Source organism: Schistocerca cancellata, chromosome 4, assembly GCF_023864275.1.
Source record: "Schistocerca cancellata isolate TAMUIC-IGC-003103 chromosome 4, iqSchCanc2.1, whole genome shotgun sequence".
Lineage (NCBI taxonomy): Eukaryota > Metazoa > Arthropoda > Insecta > Orthoptera > Acrididae > Schistocerca > Schistocerca cancellata.
This window is the reverse complement of record NC_064629.1, coordinates 215,606,829-215,625,997: the sequence shown is the minus strand read 5'-3', so window position 1 is coordinate 215,625,997 and position 19,169 is coordinate 215,606,829. Positions and strand designations below refer to the sequence as shown.

The 19,169-nt window shown below is 44.7% G+C and overlaps 1 protein-coding gene across 1 annotated transcript in view; it reads left to right on the top strand.

The window, feature by feature from the left end:
* LOC126184029 (dopamine beta-hydroxylase) overlaps nt 1-19,169 on the top strand; it is a 144,465-nt gene that overhangs the window by 56,731 nt on the left and 68,565 nt on the right. The window lies entirely within an intron of this gene.

Sequence of the window (19,169 nt, the reverse complement as noted above, 5' to 3'; positions counted from 1 at the left end):
TCCGTGTTCTTTTTGAGACATATCTATTTGAAGCCCATAGATGTTGTAAGCATGTACTTTCTTACTGTCAACACCACTGTGTATCGGATCCGTTCTAAATGCACACACTTGACCCAAACTGCACTGCACTCATATCTTAGTAAAAGTCACTTCCGTCAAACGAAGCATCAATTTCTTGGAGTATGTGATATGTACATTATCAAATACAGCAATGCGTCGGCCTCAGAGATTTGCGATAACTTGCTCCTGCGACCACTCAATGTAATTTGCACAGTTCACCTTATCAGTTATTTGTAACGGAATGGTGGTCAACATTGTATATGAATATTCTGCTTTGAGCTCGTATCCCTTATAGAGATTGCCTTAGCTGAGTCTCCATTCTACTTATTTCACGAAAAAAAAATAGTAGGCATTATACTGTGCATGTGAACCTAAGCTGCGCTATTCTTAGGCGGCTGGTGTGGCCGAGTGGTTCTAGGCGCTACAGTCTGGAACCGCGCGACCGCTCCGGTCGCAGGTTCGAATCCTGCCTCGGGCATGGATGTGTGTGATGTCCTTAGGCTAGTTAGGTTTAAGTAGTTCTAAGTTCTAGGGAACTGATGACCTCAGAAGTTAAGTCCCATAGTGCTCAGAGCCATTTGAACCATTTTTTGCGCTATTCTTACACAGACTGTACCTACTGTTCGCAGGAGGACATGCGATTTCAACAGACTCTTAACCTTGCAACTCGTGCGGTTAATTCCAGTATTTACCGCTGAAACAAACTCACTAATGAGCCAAATACTATGCTCACCGCTTACCAAGAGGTTGAATGCTGTCTGGTGTCACTGCGCGTAAGTGACACGCTAAGGGAAGTATGCAAACAGTCCAGAGACGAATGGGGAAACAGTCTAGCGATGGTACGGGCTGCATGTCGTGAAATCCACTGACATAAGCGATTTTAACAGGGGGCCAATTTATTGTTGTGGCCCGACGCGTATGAACGGGAATCTCTCAAACCAGGTAGGTGATCAGCTGTTCGCTTACTACTGTTGTGAGCATCTATGTAGAAAGATGGTTTTGGACTACAAGGCCTCATCACATAACTTGAAGGTTTAGAGGCTTGGCCGGTCTGTAAAGCAGGTTAGGTGGTGGTTTATGGCACATCTGGTGCAGCCACAAGTGTTCGGATCATGCCGCACATTGAACATGGGACTCTGCAGCAGACGACCCTTACGTGTTCCCATTTTGACCCAACAACATCATCAATTATGATTGCTGTAGACACAGGATCACCGAAGTTGGACCGTAGATCAGTGGAAACATGTCTCCTGGTAGGAAGAGACTTCTATTGTTACACCAAATAGGTGGTCATATCCGGAGACGCGATATCCAAGTAAACGGCTGCTCAAAACATGTACCACGCCACGCAAGCTGGCCAGTTGGGCCCACTATGCTATGGCATACATTCACCTGGACTTCCATGAGACCCGAGGTGGAAGCTAAGGCACTGTAACAGTTTTAGACTACGTAAACGTTACTGCGGACCACCTCTGTCCCTTCGTGCTTGATGACTTCCCCCACAGTAATGGCATATTCAACATTTCAAGGCCAGTATGGTGTTGCAGTAGCTTGAGGAGCATGATAGTTGTCTTGGCCATTAAATTCGGCTGATCTGAACCCAACGGCAGGGGACGAATGCAAAACTTTCGCCCTTTCATAGTTGTAAATAATGACAGTATTTGGATCAAGTGTAGTCGTTGAGATAATGGTAGTTGTGAGAATGAAGAGAAAACATCTTTAAAATTGAACACACAGATGATAAATGATTGTTTGTAGTTTCTGTCGACTGTATTATTTACAGTTACCTGTTTGTTAAAAGAAGTTTAATGAGAAATACGAATACAAAATAGAAAGAAGTTAATAAATGCGAAATGTGTAGGTTAGAACGTAGTGTTCGGTTCTTACCTGCTATATTACTTAGGCCACAACAACCTCTAACTTTATTTTGAGATTTTAATTGCACTTCATACTTCATGATGTAGTAGTAAAACACAAGTGCACTATAGAAGCAGCAATTACAAATAAATATTTGTCAAAAAATTTATCCAAAATGTGTTTTGCATTCGGAACGTCGGCTCAGCTTGTACGACGGGTAGAGGTCAGGGGCTGTTAGTTGAGTCACATAACCTGTAACTTTAACTCAGGCCGTTGTAGCAATAGGTAAATCACATTTCAAGGCGACAATGACAAATATGTTTGTCGTTTCTGAAAGTACATCCGTTACGAAACGTCATCTTCTGCGATCGACAGAGATAATGGTCTAGTGCAGTGGTTCAAACAGCTCTGAGCACTATGGGACTTAAAATCTGAGGGCCGCACGGGAATAGCCGAGCGGTCTGAGGCGCTGCAGTCATGGACTGTGCGGCTGCTCCCGGCGGAGGTTCGAGTCCTCCCTCGGGCATGGGTGTGTGTGTTTGTCCTTAGGATAATTTACGTTAAGTAGTGTGTAAGCTTAGGGACTGATGACCTTAATAGCTAAGTCCCATAAGATTTAACACTCATTTGAACATTTTTCAACATCTGAGGTCATCAGTACCCTAGACTTAGAACTATTTAAACCTAACTAACCTAAGGACTTCACACACATCATGCCCGAGGCAGGATTCGAACCTGCGACCGCAGCAGCAGCGCGGTTCCGGACTGAAGCGCCTAGAACCGCTCGGCCACAACGGCCGGCTACTAGTGCAGTGATTACGGTTATTACACATGACAATGCTGTATACATATTATCCGGTTAGTAAGTACTTAAAACAAATAATATTGTATTTGCAATAAGATAGTATGAGAAGGTTGCAGGATTCTGCAAACGGCACGGATGCAAGAGGTTACCTACAGTCCACAAGACTTCGTTTAAACATTACGTCATTTTTACGTTACACGCACTTATCGAAGACACCAAGAACTGCTATTGACATTCGTTAACATTCGATGCTGTATGCTTGGGAATCAGTATATCTGATTCCGTAATGTCATATCTCAACTTGCGTATTATGGAAGTATGCCGTTTCAAGGTAATGGCACATTAAAAATTTATAAAAAACATATCATTCTTGGTAGGATTTGTTATACATAAACGCCACATAATATTGTATCGGCTTTTTCAGTAAGTTTCGGGGTTAAATCTTGCCAACGCTTCAATATCTTCCTTATCCACAGCCTGGTCCAAATGAAAGCAGAACGTTACAATTGGTTCAAATGGCTCTAACCACTACGGGACTTAACATCTGAGGTCATCAGTGCGCCAGCCTTAGAACTACTTAAACCTAACCAACCTAAGGACATCACACACATCATGCCCGAGGCAGGATTCGAACCTGCGATCGTAGCAGCAGCGCGGTTCCAGACTGTAGCACCTAGAATCGCTCGGTCACAGCGTCCGGCCAGAACGTTACAAATTCATAAACGATGTAACTTCGAGGTTAACTTACCCCGCAATGAAGAAAAAGCGTAATCTCCTCTCTCTATTTGAGGTGAACAGTATCGTTTTGAACGTCGTGTTCGGCTCGCGTGTTCTGGGCCAATCGATCGTGAAAGTCGATAGACAGCTCTGTTCGTCTTCGATACAGCGTGTGACGTCAAAATGACGTCACGTTTGCATGAAGTCCTGTGGACTGTTGCTTACACGTCTGCCTGAGATATAACTGCGGAGATACCATACTCGGCCGTCTCCGCGAAGTGAGAGGGAGTGACGCAAGATGGAAAGAGATTCCCGCTTCGGCGAGCAGCTGGCCCCTCCTAGTACGGAGTGTCACCGAAAGAGGGCAGACACGAGATGCTTTTGCTCTTGCCTATTATAGTTAAGTCTCCTTTACGTTACAATTTTCCACAAATAGTAAGTTTTAGGGGGAGGTCTACATGCAATGTCAGAAGCTGGTTAAAAAACCTTTCATACGATACTTCATTAATCGATGTACGATTATTATGCGCTAAGAAAAAGAAAAGTTGAGAAATAACATATTTCTAAATGGAGCACGACAGCCTCTTCTGTGGAAGCTGGTTGATTTGGGGGAAGAGACCCTACAACGAGGTCATCGGTCCCATCGGATTAGAGGAGGATGCTGAAGGAAGTCGGCCGTGCCCTTTCAAAGGAACCATCCCGGACTTTACCTGGAGAGATTTAGGGAAATCACGGAAAACCTAAATCAGGATGGCCGAAAGCGGGTCTGAACCGCCGTCCTCCCGAATGTGAGTCCAGTGTGCTAACCACTACGCAACCTCGCTCGGTTCTGTGGAAGCATTTGACATTCGCGAGGACAAATGTTGAAAGATTCCAGTGTCTGTGATGAGGTGACTTTCCATAATGTTGTCCTACGAGCGAAAAGCAATTCGTACCGCCTGGAAGAGGCAGAGTTTCACAGGAAGCTACGTCTACATATACATACGTACTCCGCTAGGCACCGTATGGTGCGTGACGGAGGGTACTCTGTACCATTAACAGTCAGTTTCTTTCCTTCTCTTATCTTACCTTCATGCCCCTTACGCGAAATGTACGTTGGTATTTTGCAGTTAGCTTCTAATACCGGTTCTCCAATTATCTCGCTAGTGTTCCCGAAAGCCGGCCGGTGTGGCCGAGCGGTTCTAGGCGCTTCAGTCTGGAACCGCGCGTCGCAGGTTCGAATCCTGCCTCGGGCATGGATGTGTGTGGTGTCCTTAGGTTAGATAGGTTTAAGTAGTTCTCAGTTCTAGAGGACTGATGACCTCAGATGTTAAGTCCCATAGTGCTCAGAGCCATTTAAACCATTTTGTTCCTCGAAAGGAACGTCGTCTACACTCCAGGGATTCCCATTTGAGTTCCCGAAGCATCTGATGTTATCCCTGTCTCTGATCACTCACCATCAAGAACAACGTACTTGATTGTGTTTCTTAAGAAGTCTTCGTCAGTCACATATTCGGAAACCTATTCCATCTGCAGGGGTGCACCGTGTCTAATACTTTCTGGAAATCTGCCTATTATTCTTCATCCATAGTTCGGGGGATATCAAGTGAGGAAACGGCGAGCTGATATTCGCACGAGCGATGCTTTCTAAAACCGTGTTGATTCGTGGACCTAGGTTTTTCCGTTTCAAGGTTCTGACACGTAACACGCTAACAATAAGACAGAAAACACATACTGAAGTAAGAACAAAAACAGCACTGGCCCTGAGAAAAAGAGTAGGAGATGCACAGTTTCACCGTACTGTAGTTGTACGAGAGACAGCCGAGAGAGCGAAGCATTAGCAGCTTAAGGGTCCCAGAGTGGCGGTGAATGACTGCAATGGGCGGTTTCCGTTACCTTGCAGGAGGGGCCGCGTGGCACAGAGTTTCAGTGCCACATACGTTCCTTTGAAACAAGCCTGTGTTGCAGATACTGCACACAGCTGTTGAACGACAAGAATCTTACAACACGTGTATTTTGGATATCCACACCGGAATCATTAAGTTAGGGTAAAGTGATATTAGCTAGCATCATAGAGGAGGTTGGGCGAGAGTAACTGGCACAGTGAAAAATCCAAAATTGTCCAGAATATTCCATGAGAAAGGTGAAAACATTTAGAAGTTACACACATCATCTGAGAAACAGCGGCAACAAAAAATAATAATAATAATAATAATAATAAAAATTGTTGTCTCGCTTGATTACGTTTTCCTATATAGGCATACAAAGAAAGAAATTAGCACTCTTTATTAATAACAAAAGGAAAGAATGACTTTTTGAAGACATGTGCAGAGTTTCTCATGTCTCATCACAGTTAATGAACCAGTAGATCCTCTATTGTGGGAACACAAAACTGCTGGGAAAAGCAATCATTTATGTGGGACTGTTGGAGACTATTTATTGTATCTTACAGCAACACATACATTAAATATTAGTCCACATACTTTGAATTTATTGATGAGTAATCTAACTTCACTGAAACATCGTTTCTAATCGTCTTCCTTTTCTGTGTTTGCCTCCACAACAGGATCTGCTAATAATGAGCAATTGTCCGTCCTCGATTTTGCGAAAATTTTATCATAGTTCCGCAACAGGATACCATTCCTGTTGCTACCAGTTAATCACCATAAGAGATGATTCATTCACCATATCTGTTTATGAATAATGTTATTCTTCGTCGATGTATTCTCTTTGTATGTTTACATCTTTGCCATTTTATCGCCATTGTAGTCCATCGACCACGATGGCTATGCGAGCGCTGTACTTGGGTTTATACGGTGAATGTTAATCTAACTTTCAGGCTAGCTTTTGCTGTTATATGTATTAGCTACATGGCTTGCGCCCACATGGTGTGTGAAACAGCGGGTAGATTTATACCGCCACATGTATTTGCTTTCTAATTGCTGGGCACTATATTCCAGCTTATCACAGCTTAAGGGGGTTCGAGTCCTCCTTCGGGCATGGGTGTGTGTGTTTGTCCTTAGGTTAATTTAGGTTAAGTAGTGTGTAAGCTTAGGGACTGATGACCTTAGCAGTTAAGTCCCATAAGATTTCACACACATTTGACATTTTTTTGACAGATTAGTGTTGTAGAGTGGGTTTCAACATCACACGTAAGTGCCATTATGTTTTCAATTTTAAAAGTCTGTTACTTAATTCTTAAATGTAATTTAATTTTGTACTTAGTAATTCAACAAGTGTAATCCAGGAACATTATTCTGACTGGAAAGAAGTCACTAATTGGATTCCCAAAGGATCACTCTTAGCTCTACTATTATTCTTCATATAATTATGTAAACGATCTTCCGTCTAATATACAACAAGCAGAATTAGTTTTTTTTTTTTTTGCAGATGACACTAGTATTGTACTCAGTCCAAGGATACATACAGAAACAGAAGAAATGGGAAACAATTTTTCTTATCACTGGTTTTCTGTGAATGATCTCACCCTCAGTTTTAAAAAGACAAGACATATTCAGTTCTGCACAGTGAAACCTTAGTCTAGTACTTGATGAGGAAATAATAAATATGCTGGGGACTTTAAAATTCTTAGGTGTGTATACTGACGAGAGTTAAAACTAGAAAAACACATTTTGGAGCTCCTAAAACAACTTAGTTCAGCCACATTTGCACAAAGAATCATTGCAAATCTTGTGAAGAGACAAATCAGTAAGTTTACATATTTTGTATCTTTTCATTCAGTAATATTATACGGACTAATATTCTGGAGAAACTCATCTTCCAGAAAGAGAGTCTTCATTGCTGGAAAACGTGCTGTAAAAATAAAATGTTATGTTCACCTACAATCATCTTGTAGACATCTACTTAAGGAGATGGGAATTCTGACTACTGCTTCACGGTACATTTATTCTCTCATGAAGTTGACGTAAATAATGCACTAAAATTCAAAAGAAAGATGATATACATAATTACTATATCAGAAGGGAAAATAACATTCATTACACCTCATTTAAGTTGTCTGTAGCACAAAAGGAGATGCACATTGCTGCACATTTTTGATAACTTGCCCAGTGATATAAAATGTCTGACAGACTGGAAAGTAAAATTTGAAAACAAATTGAAAAAGTTTCTCCGTGTTAACTCCTATTCCGTAGAAGAATATCTGTTACTGTAATGTGTAACAGATGGACGGTAGAACCACTAACTCACAGCTGTATTTTTTTTAAGACACGTTATAAATGTACAGCATGAACAATATTGATTTGACTGTAAAGTGGCTCGTTACACATCATCATGATTTATCGTGCAAATTATGTACGGAATATGAAACTAAGTAGCGTATTTGACTTGGTGACTGTTTCGTTGCAGGAGGCTTGGCAATGACTGAGTCGAAACTGCAGTCCAATAAATAATATTTTTAACGATCAACTGCGGAATGACGGCATTCAATTAGTTTTTTTAACTGTTTGTGCACTGTATTTCTGAAGCACAGATGAGGAAACAGACTGACATCCATCAAGATGAATGTTGAAAACAGCTTAAAATCACACTCAGGACGGTTTTGGTACCAGACCATTGATCATTAATTTACCCTCAGTCCGAATCAGGCTCACCTCTCAGTCTCATAAGCTTCTGCTATTCTAAATATGATTGGTTAGTAAAATGTGATAACTTTGAAATAGAAAGTTGTCTGAAAGAGAGATAAAATTAAGAGGTTTGATTGTACCTAATGTTGATCTAATGTTGCATTTACGAACCACTCGAGAGCATTTTGAAGTCTGGGCTACTAAAAAGGTAATAAGGTTCCGGAGAATGAGAAAAACCTTAGAACAAAAACAAGCCATCTTTAGTGTAGAGTCGACCTGATAGTTTGGGTAACGACTCAAAAAAATATACAGGGTTTGAAATTGTAAATTTGTGGTAAGATCTTATGGGGCCAAACTGGGTGGGTCATCGGTGCCTTAGCTTACACACTACTTGAACTAACTTACGCTATGGACAACACACACACCCATACCCGAGGGAGGACTCGAACCTCCGTCGGGGGGAGCCGCGAGCCGCGAGCCGCGAGCCGCGCGGACCGTGACAAGGCGCCCTAGACCGCTCGGCTACCCCCCCCCCCCTCCCCTGCGGCTCAAGTTTTGAAAATTAGGTGGAGTAGTGGTTCTTTTCTTTCTTTCTTTCTTTTTTTTTTTTTTTGTTCCTAATCCGCAGTTTGGAAGACCCAGGGCGCAAATATAGCAGCATGCCGGAACTGAAAATTGTGAATAATTACGCTCCGTATCTGAATAATGAATAATTATAAGGGGCAGTGAAACGAAAACGAGACAGATGGAAAAAATTGAGTAAACTGTTTATTATTTCAAAAGTAATCGCCATATCTGTTAATACTCTTATCCCACTGTGAGACAAGACGTCAATGGCTTCATGGAATAATGTTTATGGTGATTGTTCCCAGGCGTGCACCTCTTCGTTCGAAGCAAATCGACGGCCACAAATGTTTTTCTTCAGAGATCAAAAAATATAAAAATCGCATGGGAAGAGATCGGGGCTGTATGGAGGGTATGTAAAGGCTTCCCAGAGAAGCTTCTGCAGTGTAGTCGAAGCAACAGGCACGCCAGCTCCGGAAAGTTGTGGACTATTCGAAATGATCTCAAATGAAATGATCAGATTACACAAGTAACGGGCAAGGCGAACTTTAGATTGCGGTTTGTTGGTAGAATCCTGAAGCGATGCAGTCCTTCAACAAAGGAAATAGCTTACAATACGTTAGTTCGTCCAGTCTTAGAGTATTGTTCATCTGTATGAGACCGTTACCAGGTCCAAAGAAGAGCGGCAAGATTCGTGACTGGTACATTTAGCCATCGCGAGAGCATTGCAAATCTCATAGAAAGTTTGAAGTGGGACACACTTGCAGATAGACGGCGCGCTAAGCGGAAGGGGCTGCTCACTAAATTCCGAAATCTGATCTTCGCCGAAGATGTAGAGCATGTATTATTACCACCAACTTTCAAATCGCACAATGATCACCGTTCAAAGATAATGGAAATAAGAGCTCGTACACAGGCGTTCAGACAGTCGTTTTTCCTTCGCGCGATTCGCGAGTGGAACAAACGTGGGGGAAATATGACTTTGGGACGTATTGTGCCCTCCGCCACACACCGCTTGGTGGCTAGCGGAGTATATATGTGGATGCAGATGTAGATGTAGATTTTTCTTTGACTGCAAGCGTACAATGCTTATTGGCTTTCTGGAACATGGCATCACAATTAAAGCACAGCGGTACGTGGACACTTCGCAAAAATTGAAGCGTGTTATCAAGTTCAAAGCCCAGGAATGTCGACGGACAGCACCATTCTATTGCAGGATAATGACAGCCCGCATCTTGCCAATGTTGTTCCGAATACGCTGCAGAAGTTTCCTTTGGGAAGCACTTACACATTCTTCATACATTTCCGATCTCTCCCCATTATATTTCTATTTCACCATTAGGCTTTTGAAGCCCTGAGGAAAGAAATTCGTGGCCGTCAGTTTGCTTCGGATGAAGTGGGGCGCATCTGGGTACAATTAACGTTCCGTAGGCAGCCGCAAACATTTTTCTATGAAGACACTGACCGTCTCGTCTTACAGTGGGATAAAGGTATTAACACCTATGGCGATTAGTTTTGAAATAATAATCAGTTTACTTACCTTTTTACACGTTTTCATTTGACTGCTCTTTATACAAGAACTTCCTCGCGTTAATATGCAACATTCCATATTAGCCATAGCTTGGCCAGGTCATTTGTCTCTCAGACGGAAGGAAGTGGGTTGCTCCACCGATGGTTCCGCGACTGTTACGGTTCTGCCTTACTTAAACTAACAATCGAACGCCAACAGTTTTACTTACAAGAATAGTAACTGAATGATTATATACTATTTGATAGTTGTGACGGAACAGCGAGGTTTTGATTGTAGTCGGTATGGTGTAGTGGTATAGTGATGTGTCTATGTGAGGCTAATGCTAATGGGATGTCTCAGTAATACAAAGGAAAGGGCTAGAGAAGGTCAACAACCAGAGGTAATCTCCTGTCTATAAGTCACGGAACCAGGAGCCTGCTGAAGGCACAAGCAGTTCAGTTTCTTTTTCGTATTCTTGTCAGAAACAAAAACCCAAAAAAAAGGTTCAAATGGCTCTGAGCACTATGGGACTTAACATCTGAGGTCATCAGTCCCCTAGAACTTAGAACTACTTAATCCTAACTAACTTATGGACATCACACACATCCATGCCCGAGGCAGGATTCGAACCTGCGACCGTAGCAGACGCGCGGTTCCCGACTGAAGCGCCTAGAACCGCTCGGTCACAGCGGAACCAAACAAAAGCCACCTCGAGATCATTTAGTGCTGCTTGAAGTAGGCCTATCTCGGAGCAGCGGAATAAAACTCGCAGCAAGGCAAGTGCTTATGCTGCCCTGAAATTGCAGTTGGTTGCGACAACTGGAAATGCCCATTTCTGTAGATTGTATTCGATCCCCCTACTCCAGAGCTTAGGCGACTCATTAGAGAGATTTTCAGATGCTATATCCGACATATTCGTCGCTAGAGAATTCAATAACCGTGCTATATATATATATATATATATATATATATATATATATCGTATATTTTTCAGCCTTAGTTGCATATTTTTACAGTATGACTAGTTTCGATTTCCCTGAATCATCTTGAGATCTATCTAGTTGTGTCAGTAACCCGCCGAGTCAGTATCATAACTACACATCGGAATATGTAGAATAGACAGTATTCTGATTTATAGCTTCGATACAGATACAACTTGTTGCTGACGCAAATACGTAGATCTGAAGATGGTCAAGCGAGATCGGAACTAGCCATACAGCAAATAATGCTACTGTGACTGTAAAGTTAACGATATGTATTCAGATGGTTGACACCAATGAGGGTCGTTTACTGCTGTGCTTTCAACATTTCCGTTTTGTATTAGGTTGGATCAATTTGCAAGATGTTGCTGATTTTCATGAAGCTTTTGCTTGATCTCAGTCTCTGGACAGTTTCTACGTAATCACGCAGTGGATAGCAGGTTTAGTGAATAGGTTTGTTCTTTCCACACTGGCAGAAACCTCAAGACTGAGGTGTGGCAGATGATATACCTTGGATAGTGATTTAGGCCGCTAACACGCAGTAATAAGCCCGCAAGTCTCATTTAGTACCATATCGACTTCTTCTTCTTTGACGTGGGCACATCTGTAACAGACACAGCATGCGTGTTCTCTTATGGAGCAGTAGATGTTAACGCCGGTGTTCTTGGATTTCTTGGCTGACAGCCCCATGTACATCCGATTATCTTCTAGAGGATGTTACTTCAGACTTCCACTTTTTGCCTTGAGTGACTATTATGCTGCTTGTACGTCAAGGTGTGATTAAGTATGACATCAGAATATTTTAGATATACAGTGCTATATCGGAGATATACGAAAAAGAGAGCGACAAACCTTCGTGCACGAGAGTAGTCTCCACGACCCCAGCACGCCACAGCATCGCTAACTCTCCATGCTGCAATCACGATCGGACAACAGGCGCTGGCAGAGGCCACCACTTCCAAGGGACCTCTTCGCATCCGCACAACATATGACAAGAAAATATCATCAAGAGTATTCCACCGCCGGCAGCTGTAAAGCCCGGCGCGTAGACTACATGAGCCAGTTCTTCCGGCTACTAATCTCATCGTCTCAGGATGCCCTCGAAGCCCGTTATAGGGACCAACGCGGCTGTACCCAACTTTCATCGTTTTTTCCTTTGTGGACTTGGGTTACGTTAAGGACAGACTTCCTTGTGCCAGTGTTCGACCTAATCAGGAAGACATTCTCAGAACTTGGATTATTTCCCTGCAAATGTACACTCCTGGAAATGGAAAAAAGAACACATTGACACCGGTGTGTCAGACCCACCATACTTGCTCCGGACACTGCGAGAGGGCTGTACAAGCAATGATCACACGCACGGCACAGCGGACACACCAGGAACCGCGGTGTTGGCCGTCGAATGGCGCTAGCTGCGCAGCATTTGTGCATCGCCGCCGTCAGTGTCAGCCAGTTTGCCGTGGCATACGGAGCTCCATCGCAGTCTTTAACACTGGTAGCATGCCGCGACAGCGTGGACGTGAACCGTATGTGCAGATGACGGACTTTGAGCGAGGGCGTATAGTGGGCATGCGGGAGGCCGGATGGACGTACCGCCGAATTGCTCAACACGTGGGGCGTGAGGTCTCCACAGTACATCGATGTTGTCGCCAGTGGTCGGCGGAAGGTGCACGTGACCGTCGACCTGGGACCGGACCGCAGCGACGCACGGATGCACGCCAAGACCGTAGGATCCTACGCAGTGCCGTAGGGGACCGCACCGCCACTTTCCAGCAAATTAGGGACACTGTTGCTCCTGGGGTATCGGCGAGGACCATTCGCAACCGTCTCCATGAAGCTGGGCTACGGTCCCGCACACCGTTAGGCCGTCTTCCGCTCACGCCCCAACATCGTGCAGCCCGCCTCCAGTGGTGTCGCGACAGGCGTGAATGGAGGGACGAATGGAGACGTGTCGTCTTCAGCGATGAGAGTCGCTTCTGCCTTGGTGCCAATGATGGTCGTATGCGTGTTTGGCGCCGTGCAGGTGAGCGCCACAATCAGGACTGCATACGACCGAGGCACACAGGGCCAACACCCGGCATCATGGTGTGGGGAGCGATCTCCTACACTGGCCGTACACTTCACTGGTGATCGTCGAGGGGACACTGAATAGTGCACGGTACATCCAAACCGTCATCGAACCCATCGTTCTACCATTCCTAGACCGGCAAGGGAACTTGCTGTTCCAACAGGACAATGCACGTCCGCATGTATCCCGTGCCACCCAACGTGCTCTAGAAGGTGTAAGTCAACTACCCTGGCCAGCAATATCTCCGGATCTGTCCCCCATTGAACATGTTTGGGACTGGATGAAGCGTCGTCTCACGCAGTCTGCACGTCCAGCACGAACGCTGGTCCAACTGAGGCGCCAGGTGGAAATGGCATGGCAAGCCGTTCCACAGGACTACATCCAGCATCTCTAGGATCGTCTCCATGGGAGAATAGCAGCCTGCATTGCTGCGAAAGGTGAATATACACTGTACTAGTGCCGACATTGTGCATGCTCTGTTGCCTGTGTCTATGTGCCTGTGATTCTGTCAGTGTGATCATGTGATGTATCTGACCCCAGGAATGTGTCAATAAAGTTTCCCCTTCCTGGGACAATGAATTCACGGTGTTCTTATTTCAATTTCCAGGAGTGTATTTACCTATGAAGCTCCTGGCGGTGTTACTACATACTACACTGATATAGATAAGCGTATTCAAATAAAGAGATATGTAAGCAGGCAAAATATGGCGCTGCGGTCGGCAACGCCTATATAAGAGAATAAGTGTCTGGCGCAGTTGTTAGATCGGTTACTACTGCTACAATGGCAGGTTATCAAGATTTAAGTGAGTTTGAACGTGGTGTTATAGTCGGCGCACGAGCGATGGGACACATCATCTCCGAAATAGCGATGAGGGGGTTTTCCCGTACGACCATTTTACGAGTGTACCGTGAACATCAGGAATCCGGTAAGACATCAAACCTCCGACGTCCTGCAAGAACGGGACCAACGGCGACGGAAGATAATCAATCAGCGTGACAGAAGTGCAACACTTCCGCAAATTTCTGCAGATTTCAATGCTGGGCCATCAACAAGAGTCAGCGTGCAAACCTTTCAACGAAACGTCATCGATATGGGCTTTCGGAGCCGAAGGACCACTCGTGTAACCGGCCGCGGTGGTCGAGCGGTTCTAGGCGCTTCAGTCCGGAACCGCGCAGCTGCTACGGTCGCAAGTTCGAATCCTGCCTCGGTCATGGATGTGTGTGATGTCCTTAGGTTAGTTAGGTATAAGTATTTCTAAGTCTAGGGGACTGATGACCTCAGATGTTAAGTCCCATAGTGCTTAGAGCCATATGAACCCACTCGCGTACCCTTGATGACTGCACGACACAAAGCTTTACGCCTCGCCTGGGCCTGTCAACACCAACATTGGACTGTCGATGACTCGAAACATGTTGCCTAGTCGGACGAGTCTCGTTTCAAATTGTATCAAACAGATGGACGTGTACGGTATGGAGACAATCTGGAACCTTCATGTCAGCAGGGAAATGTTCAAGGTGGTGAAGGCTCTGCAATGACGTGGGGCGTGTGCAGTTGGAGTTATACGGGACTCCCTGATATGTCTAGATACGACTCTGACAGGTGACACGTATGTATGCACCCTGTCTAATCATCTACATCCATTCATGTTCAAAGAGCATTCCGGCGGACAGCGGCAATTCCAGCAGGACAATGCGATGCCTCACACGTCCCGAATTGCTGCAGAGTAGCTCCAGGAACACTCTTCTGAGTTTAAACAATGCCGCTGGCCACCAAACTTCCCAGACATTATTGAGCATATCTGGGATGCCTTGCAACGTGCTGTTCAGAAGAGGTCTCCACCCCCTCGAACGCTTAGGGATTTATGGACAGCTCTGCAGGATTCATGGTGTCACTTCCCTCCAGCACTACTTCAGACATTAGTCGAGTCCATGCCACGTCATGTTGCGGCACTTCTGCGTGTTTGCGGGAGCCCTACACGATATTAGGCACATGTACCAGTTCCTTTGGCTCTTCAGTGTGGAAACAGTCAGGCGACTTTTATATAGCAGCTCTGTCAGGCCTCTGTACCAGTATCTACTAAGACGCTATATTTTGTGCTTTATGCTCTGACTGTCGAAGTAGATGTATTTTCGTTGCAACGTGATCACTGTTTTCCCTGTCTCGGTGACGAACACTTCATACACTGACCGAAAAAAAAAATCGCAACGCCAAGAAGAAGTTCTGCTACATAAACGAAAGTTGATAGTCATGTTTCTAGATACGAAAGATGATGTATATTCAAATTTCGCGCCAGTAGCGTAAGAGTGGCGCTAGTAGCGCAGCTAGGAGAAGGAAACTCAGGTTTGCTTTAAATACACACTGTAACGGTCGTGAACGTCCCCTCCCAGGTTCTATAAATCCCTCCAAATCCTCGAACGCCATGCGCTCCGCCTCGTGTTACACATCCGCCTTCCGTCCCCCACGCGCATTCTCTACGACCTCATCCCCTTCCCCCACAAACTCCTTTTCCTTGAACACATCCGCACACTATATACTGTCCACCGCATCGATCCGCCTCACCCCCTGGTGTCTCCCTTCCTCTCCACCCCCAGCCCATTGCCGCGCCTTTACCGTTGTGTCCCACCTTCTCTCCACCTCCACACCCTCCGCCTCCTTTCACAACGCAACTTCCACCATCTACCCCTCCTGGATGATGAGCTTCGCCCTGACATCTACCCTTCCTACCAACTCTAACCCCATCTTCCTACCTCCTCCTCAGGGCTCCCTCTCCTCTCCCTCCCTTCTCCTAAGCGGCTTTCCCCTCCTACTCCCCCTCCCTCTCTTGTGCTCCCCTTCAGTGTCTCGGCACTCCCTCCTGCCTTGTCTTCCCGCTTCATCTCGTGCCCCACACCTGTCTCCTGCCTCTTAGTGTCCCTGCTGACGCCCCTACTCTTTCCATCCCGCCACCTCCCCTGCTGCCCTTCTCTCCCCTCCATTTCCATCCTCTCTGGCCTCTCCTTCAGCAGGCCCCACCTCGCTGTTTTATTCTTCATTGTGTGTGCTCCAAGTGGGTTTTAAGTGTGTTGTTCTGGACTATTAACCTTAGCTTGTGCCTTCAGTGTCTTCTTTGTGTTTTAAGAATCGCCAACTGTGTTTTTTAACTTTATGTCGACTTTTTTAATTGTCCCCCCATGAACGTCTCCATGACAGTGTATTTTTACCTCCATTATCTCCCCTTACTGTGTTTTATGTCCCCCTTTTTTATCGCCTTATATGTAACATTTTATTCTTGTCTTAGTTGTCATGTCACTCAGCTGAAGAGCGTCGGATTGTGCCGCTGACAGCCCTCCCCTGCCCATATGGGGCAGGGGAATGAAATCACAACAAAGAAAAAAAAAAGGTCGTGAGCATCAGTTACCTTCGAGATTGGACGTCATAAGATGATGTTAGTCAAGACCGCCTTTAAGGCGACAAAGATGGCTTCGTGAACACCTCACTGAATTTGAACAAGGTTGTGTAATAGGGCTATGAGAAGCTGGGTGTTCCTTCTGCCAAACTGCAGAAAGTCTTTGCAGGAATGTAGCCACTGTACATGATTGCTGGCAGTGGTGGTCACGAAAATGTACAGTCACAAGAAGAGTGGACTCCAGATGGTCACGTGGTACTACAGAGAGGGTAGACCATCGTGTTTGGTGTATGGCTCTCAAGCATCGTACTGCATTTGCAGCAGCAATTTGAAGTGCAGTTGGCACCACAGTGACACAACAAACAGTTGGAAATCGGTTACTTCAGGGATAGCTCCGAGATAGGCCCCTGTAGCGTGCATTCCACCGACCCCAAACCACCGCCATTTGCTACTTCAATGATACCAAGCGAGACCTCATTGAAACACTGGGTTGAGGTCTGCTCTGTTTTCTAATGAAAGGTGGTTCTGCCTCGGTCTCAATGATTATTGTGTGTTGGTTAGAAAGAGGCCATTTGAGGGCCTGCAACCAACCTGTCTGCTTGCTGGACACACTGGACCTACACCTGGAGCTGTGGTCTGGAGTGCGATTTCGTATGACAGCAGGAGCACTCTCGTGGTTATCCCAGGCACCCTGACTGCAAATCTGTACGTCCATCTGGTGACTCGACCTATTATGCTGCCATTCGTGAATAGCATTCCAGAGGGTACTTTTCAACAAGATAACGCTTGCCTACATACCGCTGTTGTAACCCAGTATGGTCTACAGAGCGTCAACATGTTGCCTGGGCCTGCTCAATCAGCAGATCTACCTCCAACCGAGTACATATGGGACATCATCGGACAACTGCTGCGTCATCCACAAACAGTATTAACCATCCCTCTATTGACCGACCATTTGCAACAGACGTGGAACTCCATCCCACAAACTGACATCCGCCACAGTGCGTGCACGTTTGCATGCTTGAATTCAACATTCTGGCCGTTACACCGGTTATTAATGTACTATCATTTCACATTTGTCTTGCAATGTTAATCACTTAAATATGTTACCTAGACAAATGTATTCCTGAAATTTCATTGCTCTACATTAATTATTTTTCAGTATTGCAATTTTTTATCGTCAGTGTAGTATAGCATCCAACTGCACTTCAGTGTAGTGTACTGTTCCTGTTTACTACCAGTAATTTTGTTGGAGACGGCTACAAGGTGTCACCAGAATGATTATGATAGTGGCAGAGTAGTTAGTTGAACTTGCAAAGTCACCCGTGTGGCGTGATCACCGAAGACGGTAAAACCTATGATCTTTCTACATAAGAAAGTCACGGTTATTGGAGGAACGCTTGTCTGTGTGCATCGTGGCGGTCGTGGAATGTTTATTGCAAGCTGATAATATCGGCACAGTGTTGAAATCGCGAAAAGATAAAGGTCAGTTACTTTGCACAAATAACTCCATACCCACGTTTCCCCGGAGTCTATTCACGACGGCTACATAAAGCTGGTATTTACAGTCGGAAGACTGAGTCGCGTTCCTTTGCCTTGTACCTTTTATCACGCTTGACTGCAGGGGTACACGAAACACAGTGAGTTGCATCAGAGCCAGTGGGCTAAATTTGTTAATCGCGGATACATCCCAGTTAAGGTTACAAGCAATTGTGAACAGATGTGATGAGAACTAGGATCATTTATTATGCTCGAACCATGCTACTCTGCTGGTCATTAAGATCCATACATATTATAAAAGTGGATGTACATATATATTTGTGTATATATGTATGCATGTATGTTTCACATGGCTGGTCCCAGCGGAGGTTCGAGTCCTCCCTCGGGCATGGGTGTGTGTTTGTCCTTAGGATAATTTAGGTTAAGTAGTGTGTAAGCTTAGGGACTGATGACTTTAGCAGTTAAGTCCCATAAGATTTCACACACATTTGAACTTTTTTTATGTTCCACATCTCCTCCTAGGCCACTCTACCGATTTCAGCCAAACTTGGTACACATGTCACTTGCTATCAGGGAAGAATCGCTGTGCTGGTAAGAACTACCTAAATATCAAAGGGGTGGGGGTGGGGTGAAAAAGCAGTGTAGCCCATGACGATCGAATTCGCATAATTTATTCACCATGTATTTGAGAATAAGAGCAATTAGTAACTTGACACATACTTTACACGTAATTTCCAACCCTTAAATAATCTTTTCTCGCTGACAACCCACACAAAATGGTGAAAATAAAAAAGTTTATGGCTTACTACATTTCCGCTGTTCAGGCAGTAAAGCTGCCACATGAGGCATGACCTTTTTTTTTTATTACTTCTATACTGCTAATTGTATTCGCGCCACATTCTTTAGACAGTATTCACATATACCATTGAATGTACAAGCCAAATTATATCATTGTATGACGCATAGTTCAGGAGATATGACTTCATATACTGAGATGCATGAAAAATTGCCGCATCATGGATGACGTTTTAATTTTTTACTTTTTTATCTCTAACACTATTCACAACACATTACGCAGAAAGTAGTTACATATACCGCTGGATGTGTCTGCAAAATCATATCATTGCACGCCACGAAGTTTAGGAATGTGACTTCAT